Consider the following 8,872-nt stretch of genomic DNA (forward strand, 5'->3'; position numbering starts at 1 on the left):
GCAAGCTGACAGGTCACTTCGGGCTTCTTTGTTAAGTTTCTTTTGCTTCCCTAGCTTCTCCTAGCTTCTTTTAGCTTCTCTTAGTTTCTCTTTGTTTCTCTTAGCTTCTCTTAGTTTCTCTTAGCTTGTGCTACAGCTTCTTTAGATTCTGCTTTTGCCCTGGTAACTCCAGTCTTTTATTATCATAAGTAAAGGGGGAACAGAAAGGAAAGGGGAAATCACCCAATACAAAATGTTCTCATGATTCCAAAGATTATTCTTAGAAAAATCACCAATATATTCTTCATCATCTTTTACTAAACACAGGAACTATCCCAGACTTAACACCAAAGCAAGCATAATCTATTTTTATTATTAATGATTATACAATCTTCTGAGCACTTGACCCAAAGGCTAGCAACATGCAATTTCGCAAAAAAGGTAAAAATAGGAACAGTGATCAATGTACCAGACAGTCATTTCCTTCTTACACAGTCTGCTCCAGCCTCAAGACCCCTGGAGCCACCTAAATTCCTCCTCAGACCTCTGCAAACACTAAGCCCCATGACTGGTGGGCTACAATGACCTCAGACAAGAAATCTGTCCCTGCAAGTCAGCAACTTCTGTCCTTCTGTATTCAACAATTCCAGGGAAGACCTAATCTAATTTTTAGAGCTTCTATGAAAGGAAGCTCACCTTTCCTGGCAGCTCTTTTCAATCTAGGAACCCAATAAAGCTTGTAGCAATCACTCCATCAATTGTCACATTATCTCCACACTCCTTCAGGAGGAATAAAAAATATCTGAATTAAAGTTTCCATCTCCCTTTCCTGGTGGAGGCCACTATTTTCCTCCTAGTCTAGGTTCCCACACTTTTAGTTTGTCATCCATCTATATGTTACTCCATCCACAGTCTTCAGCCAATACCCCTTAGGGTCTCAAGTTTTACACAATGTCTTTGGAATATCCTCAGAAACTGAATTATTCATCATAGCCAATTTAAGTCCAGTGTGTTGATACACATTATACCATGTGCTATAGTTGACCATACATTCGGTACAGTTTATCCAAGCCTAAAATGCTTCCCCAGGCTGCAAGGTTTTTTTCCATGAACTACATAACTGCTTTAACCCCAGCCTGGGTGATCATCTCTGTATAATTTCCTGTGAAATTTACTTCACGCCTTTCCTGTATCACAGAAATCACCATTGATATAGGAACACAGAACATGAAGATCAGATAGAAGAAAAAGACTAGTATTACAAGAAATATTTATATGGAGGAGGGCATGACATATGTACACCATAAAGCGTGACCTTGTGACACATAGGCATTTCTGCCTTGGCCCTCTAGAGGCATGCTAAGCAGAAGATCTGGAAGGGAACACACGGAGGGTTGATGGTCCACAATCTCGGGTCCCCTTTTCTCCAATCTCTGCTGGCAGCACGTCAGCCATCTTATATGCTGTCCCCAGCAACACAGAGAAAGAATATGAACCCGAAATTAGGATCATTTATATGCTATCAACCTCAAAAAATCTTCAGGCATCACACACCAGGATGAGTTTCCACCAGCATCCTCCAAACCTCAGGGCATCCAGCTAAAAGGCACTTACAATTCTTTGTGGTTTTGGCTAGAATAAGAGGCTCTTATCCTTTAGATGCAGCAGGGAGGATTCTCCCCAGAGAGAGCAGAGCAGAGTCTCCACCCACTTCCTCAAGTCCAGTCTGCTTATAGAAGCTATAAAACAAAGTGGAGGCAGCAACAGTCAAACATCCAGGAAGACCTGCCCCCTTCTAGGTTTCTTTTTTTCCAAGGCTGAATACTGCAGCTGTACTATCTAAAAAAAAAAAATGTTTCAAACAGCCAACTCATGCAATGAGCACAAGATCTGGTCCCACTGCCTGGGTGCCTCCCAAACAGATCAAGCCAATCAACTGTCTCACCCATTCGGAGGGCCTGATCCAGTGGGGGCCCCTCAGCCATTGGTTCATAGTTCATGTGTTTCCATTCATTTGGCTATTTGTCCCTGTGCTTTATCCAACCTTGGTCTCAACAATTCTCGCTCATATAAACCCTCCTCATTCTCGTTGATTGGACTCCCAGAGATCCACCCGGGGCCTAGTCATGGATCTCTGCATCCAGATCCCTCAGTAGTTGGATGAGGTTTCTAGCACAACAGTTAGGGTGTTTGGCCATCCCATCACCAGAGTAGGTCAGTTCGGGCTGTCTCCATGAGTTGGCTGTTTGAAACCTGGGGCCTATGCAGGATTGTTTGGCTCGGCCTGGGAGAAGGGGACTAGACCTACCTGGACTGAGTCTACCAGGTTGACCTCAGTCTGTGGGGAAGGCTTTGCCCTGGAGGAGATGGGAATGGGGGGGGGTTGGGGGGATGGTGAGGGGGACGGGAGGGGGGGAGAACAAGGGAATCCGTGGCTGATATGTAGAACTGAATTGTATTGCAAAATAAATTAATAAAAAAAAAATGTTATAAAATGCTGTACAGCTCCTTAACAAGCTTGCTCACCAAGAGCATCCTCTGTGCTAAACCTGACTAATAGGAAAATGATAAGCATTATATTATAGAATTGGTTTTGGTCTATAGGTTATACCTGGAGACAGGACACACATGTCTAACAAATATTTTTCTCCTAAATTGTATGTTCCTTTGTCTATAAAATTACGATAAATTTATAATTACCACCTGGACTGTTTTGTTATAAAGATCAAATCGGATATGAAGCTCACACATGCATATGTAAATATATAGTAAAGCTCAATGTGAACACAGATTCTCTTTTATAAGCGATGGAATTTTTTTTTCATATGTCAAAATGGTTGTAAAATAGAATGAGTCTGTGTAGCAGTCTTATCCTGTGTTGTTTCCTCTCCCCAAGTGTAAGTGATCTCTGTTGTCTGCAGTATCTGGGTAGGGAAAATAAATGCTGGCAAGGCTGGCAGAGCTTGTCCTCTGGTCTGGTAAAATCAAAGCCTAGGACTTGAAGTTGCCTGCAGAGCAGACGTGAAAGTTTCCTTGGAAGTCAGTGAACCAAGTAGCACCTCTAGGATGCTGGCTCTCTGTAGGATAATTACATAAAAGTATACACAAAATTATGTCAACTTTTACATTGATTAAAGCTTGAATGAATTTCATTTATGTGTTCATTTGCGTTGGTTTTATTTGTGTTGTTCATTGTGAAAGCAAAGTTGACCCTTTTCTTAGAAAATATTTGGTAAATTAAATAATCAAGGATTTTATGGAGAAACACGTAATTCATTCTTTGGCAATGTATTTGGCAGTGAGACTGTTAGAACAGAAAGAACTCTGTGTTTCTTAACCATGGACATTTCCCAAGAAAGCTGTCAGCAATTTCTTGCACAGCCACAGATGGTACGCATCACATCAGCCACCTTACTGAAGCTCTTGATACGATCAAGAGACACAGTAACCCGAGGGGATAAAGTCAGGGCTGGAATAGCACGGCCCATTATCCTGTACCAGTCTCATTGTTTTTATATAAACAGATGGAGTGAATGATAAAACACTGAAAGTGTGATTGGATATAGTTTATAATAAACTCATAAATCAGTAGCTTAGTTATTCATTGTTATTCATATCAACAATCATGCACCTTATGCATTTGCATGTGCAATGCTGGTACATGACTCCAAGTGCAGCAGGCTCTCTACACCAGAATTACACCATGTGAAGACATGGAACATGGAGCTACAACACTATGGTGTCTAGAACATCTCAGGACTTTAGGGTTTTTCAGTTCCATGGTAGTCTCATGAGACCTCATCATAATGTTTTCTGCTTGTTATTGGTTGAAACCGTCTTTATGAGATGCATGTTCTTATAAAGAAATTATTGAATATTATTCCAAAGATGTATCACTTTGTGATTTAGCATTCTTAGACATATTCTTAAACATCACATAGTATTATTCTCTAGTATGCCTTCCATCCTATTATCCCCTCCTCTCTACAAGTCTCTATTTTGAATTCCTATTATTTTAGTTGAAAATTCATATAATATATTCTGACTGAGGTTTCCTATCTCCCAGATCCTTCCAGATCATCCCCACTCATCATACTCCATGCCCTTTTTCTCTCTTTTTAGAAAATAAACATACAAAAAAAATCTAGAAAACAAACTATCATTTTAAAAAGCAGTGAAAAAGCATGAAAAACACATATACAGAGAGACACAAACATAGACACACACACACATACACACACACATACATACACACACATAACAACAAATATTGGAAGCAGCAGTATACAAACAAAAGACAAGTAAGATAAAAACTGCCCAAACAAAGCAACATGAAGCAAACAATCTATAAAAAGACTATTGAGTTTGTTTTGGGGTGGTCACCTACTGTGGGTCACAGCGCATACTCTTAAGTGTGGTTTTTATACCCAATGAGACTCCATTGGAGAAAACTGATTTTTCCTTTGCAAGCAGTTATCAATTGGAGATAGCTTTAGTTAGGCATGGGAGGTCTTATCCAGTTCTCACTTTCAGCCCTGAGATCCTGTCTGGCATGAACCTGTGCAAACCCTCCCTGTGCACAGTGCCACAGTCTCTGAGTACATACATGAGTCAGTCCAATTGTATCTGGAAGACCTGTGCAAGCCCTCCCTGTGCATGCTGTCATAGGCTCTATGAGTACATACATGAGTCAGTACCGTTGTATCTGGATAATCTTCTTTCCTTGGTGTTCTCCATCCCTTCTGGCTCTCACAATCTTTCTGCCTCCTCTTCCACATAGCTCTCTGCCCCCTGAGGTAGAAGGAGATTGATAAAGCATCCCTTTTAGGAGTGAGTGTTCCAAGGTCTTTCACTCTCTGCACATTGTCCAGTTATGGATCTGTCTTAGTTACCAAATAAGGCAAGAGATCAGCCTTTCTGGAGATGGCTGAGCAAGACACTGATCTATGGGTAAAGCGGAATATCATTAGGAGAATATCAGAATCTTATTGCTATATTCATTTGGCAGAAGAGTAGTAGTTGGTTTTCACCTAGGTCCACAGCCTATGTAATCTCAGATACTTGGCCACCTGAGCAGTGTCAGGTATGAGTTCCATCTCATGGAGTGGTACTTAAATACAATTAAAGAGTGGTTGGTAACTTCCATAAATTTTGTACCACTATTATAGCAGTATATCATGCAGGCAGCTCACTATTGTAGAGTATAGGGTTTGTAGCTGGGTTGGTGTTTGTCTCTCTCCTCTGGTAGCATGCAGAGTATCTTCCAGCACCATGAATGCTAATCAGCAGGTGTGAAGGCTCTAGTTAGGTACCAACTCAACTTCCCCATGTTCAGTGAGATAATTCATTTCTCTTTATTTTGCTTTGTGTCCCACTGAGTTTAACCAGAGTGGTCTGTATGACCATGAGTTTGGAACTAGTCATTAGAATCTGGTGAACACCTCAGTGGGTATTCAACTGAAGAGAGTGACGCCCTCTCTACTATCATCCATCGGTAGCCAATAGTTCCATAGGTAGAAATGTGTAATTGATGATAACCACAGACTTATATAGACTCTGTACAGGTATCTAAAGCTGATGTGAAGTCATGATTTCATTGGCTGTGTTCTGCCCAGAACGCAGCATTTTATAGTGCTACTCCATATTTTGGGCTCTTATATTCTTCCTGTTACTTTCCCCATAATGATTCCTGAAGCTTAGAAGAGGAGATGTAAATGCCCTGTTTAAGGTTAAGTAATCCACTGTCACATATTCTCAGCACCTTGAACAGCCATGTTTCTCTGATTTCACTGTTATTCATTGTAAACAGAGTCTTCTCTAATTAAAACTGAGATTAGCACATGATTGTGGTATAAGCATAAACCTTTATAAGGCCAGGTTGGCAACATAAAAATTTAGCTTAGCAGCAGTAACTTTGTCTCTAGGCCCTAACATCCTTTCAGCCATGGGTTTTGTAATTAATTTACAGTACCAAGCATGGTTTGCCTCATGTGGAGTGGACCTCAAAACCAATTTAAGAGGGTTGGTTATCCCTGTAACTAGGGCCAAGTGGGCACATCTTGCCTTTCAGTCCATGCTGGACTTTTGTGTGCTTTGTTATTAACATAACAGTTATGGTTCAAAAATACTTTCAAAAAAATCAGAACTTCTAATGGATTCAAATACATATATACCATATAGTTGACTATAGTAATAATGCTGTAAAGTGGAGCTTAAGTATGTATCCATCTCCTCTAATTTAACTTTATACCTGTAGATTCATAAGCTCCCCTTTCTATCATCTGTGCCAAGACTAATGGACATGCTGCTCTTTGTTTTGCTGTTTATTCCTCATCCTTCTCTCCTTATCCTCCCTTTTGTTCTTCTTCTTTTTTATGTAAACAGAGTAAGTTATTGAATAGGTACAGAACCCAGAACTGCCCTGGGGTGTGTGATCTGCTATCCCTTGCAAAGCTCAGCTTTAGCATTCTTATGAATCACACAAGAAGAGATGTAGCTTGGATTGTGGTTTTATTTTCATGATTTGTGAACAACTCTTGATAATGTCAGTAAATGGCCACTTTATTGGTTAATGTGTTAACATATTACATATTTTAGTTTTAATATTAAAAACTGAACTTAATATGAACAAGATTTAGGGTCATGCCACAGTAGCTTCATTACTGGGGTGTTACTGTCTCATTTTGCATCAGAAACTGCTATGGAGTGTCTGTGGCTAGCTTCAAGCCCTATCTTTGAATCCTCCAGACTCAAGACTGAACTCTTCAAATTTTGCCTACTTTGTCTCTTTTGTTTCCCAGAAAAAAATTAACAAACAGGGAGCAATTATAGCTATGAGAAAAGTTAGCAGATATGATTCCTACATAGTCATTGGACCATTCCCTCCCAGTATTAGTTTTGTATTCATAAAAGTAAATAAATAAAATAAAATGTTTTAGAGACTAGTACTTATAAAAATAGAATGTACTTACAGTGTGCTTGATTGTACACATGCAGGTGCATGTGTGTGTCCCTAGTCAACTTCCTGAGGGTCCTTTGGCTCTACCTGGATGGAAATGGTCATAGGTAAGATTTAAATGGAATAGTAAAGTTTTAAATGCTTATAGTAGGTCCTTTTTTTTTCTTCTTTGTATTTAATTTTTTTTTTCATTTTACCTACCAATGACTGTTCCCCCTCCCTCCCCTTCTCCCAGTCCCCACCTACCTTCCCCCACACCACCCCCATCCACTCCTCCTAGGGGGTAAGGCCTCCCTTGAGTATTCAACAAAGGCTGGCATACCAAGTGGGGCAGGACCAAGCCCCTCCCTACTGCATCAAGGCTGAGTAAGTCATCACACCATAGGGAATGGGCTTTAAAAATACCAGTTCACATACCTGGGATAAGTCCTGGTCCCATTGCCAGGGGACTCACAAACAGATCAAGCCACACAACTGTCACCCACATGTAGAGGGCCTAGTGCATTCTCATCCAGGCTCTCCAGCTATCAGTCCAGACTCTGTAAGCTCCCACTAGCTTGGGTCAGCTGTCTCTGTGGTTTTTCCCATCATGATCTTGACCCTCCCTTGCTCCTATAATCCCTCTTCCCTTTCTTCAACTGAACTTCAGGAGCTTAGCCAAGTGTTTGCCTGTGGATCGCTGCATCTGCTTCCATCAGTCACTGGATATAGGCTCTATGATGACAATTAGGGTACTTATCAATCTGAGTACTACAGGGGAAGGCTAGTTCAAGCACCCTCTCCACCATTGCTATGAGTCTTAGCTGGGGACATCCTTGTGGGTTCCTGGAGATTTCCCTAGCACCAGATTTCTCCCTAACCCCATAATGGCTCACTGTGTCAAGATATCTCTTTAGTTGCTCTCCCTCTCTGTCCCTCCCCAAAATCAGCCATCTCAAACCCTCATGTTTCCATTTCCATCCCATCCCCTCTAATCCCCCCTCCTAGTTTACCCAGGAGATCTTAACCATTTCCCCTTCCTGAGGCAATCCATGCATGTCCCTCTTAGGGTCCTCCTCCTTACATAGTTCCTCTGGGGTTGTGGATTATAACCTGTTTATCTTTTGCTTTGTGTCTAGTATTCATTTATGAGTGAGTAGATACCGTGTTGTCTTTCTGGGTTGGGGTTACTTTGTTGTGCCCAGATAGCGACCCCCAGAGAGACCACCAAAGACGAGCATGCCGGAATGCAAAAGCAAGGTTTAATTCTGGATATCCAAAAGCAATACAAGCCTAGGCAGGGACTTTGTCCAATACATCCAACTCAGTGGAGGCTAGAGGAAGTGCCCACCTGTCTGCAAGCTCAGTTTTTAAAGGCAAAAAACACAAGGTTACATCATTTAGGGGTGCTAGTATGGGTACAATTCTGATTGGCTCGCTTCTAGGGGTTTTCTAGAAATCATGGCTTAATCTTACTTCTAAGGGGGTAGTTGCCTGCCACCATTTCTCATTGACTGCCCTCAGGTGGGGACATTTCTGTGGTTAGTTACCCTGGAAACCAGGGAGAGGACATTCCATAGTCCGGCAGTCATTACCTCCTGACTACCTTGTGACTCTGTACTTTTACACTTTCTGGTTTCTGGAATCTGGACTGACTTGTTTCAGTAACTATTGGCCTAGTCCTAGAAGGAGAAATCTTAGGCCTTAGTTTTTGGGTGAAAGCATTTTGGTCTTATTTCTAAGATGGCTCATTTTGGTCTCACAACTTCACTCAAGATGATTTTTTTTCTAGTTCCATCCATTTGCCTACAAATTTCATGATGACACTGGTTTTTTTGGTTTTTTTTTTTTTTTACTGCTGTGTAATACTCCATTGTGTAAATGTACCACATTTTCTTTATCCATTCTTTGGTTGAGGGGCATCAAGGTTGTTTCCACATTCTGGCTATTATATAT

This window comes from Peromyscus californicus, unplaced genomic scaffold, assembly GCF_007827085.1.
Source record: "Peromyscus californicus insignis strain IS unplaced genomic scaffold, ASM782708v3 Scaffold_11__1_contigs__length_118956290, whole genome shotgun sequence".
NCBI lineage: Eukaryota > Metazoa > Chordata > Mammalia > Rodentia > Cricetidae > Peromyscus > Peromyscus californicus.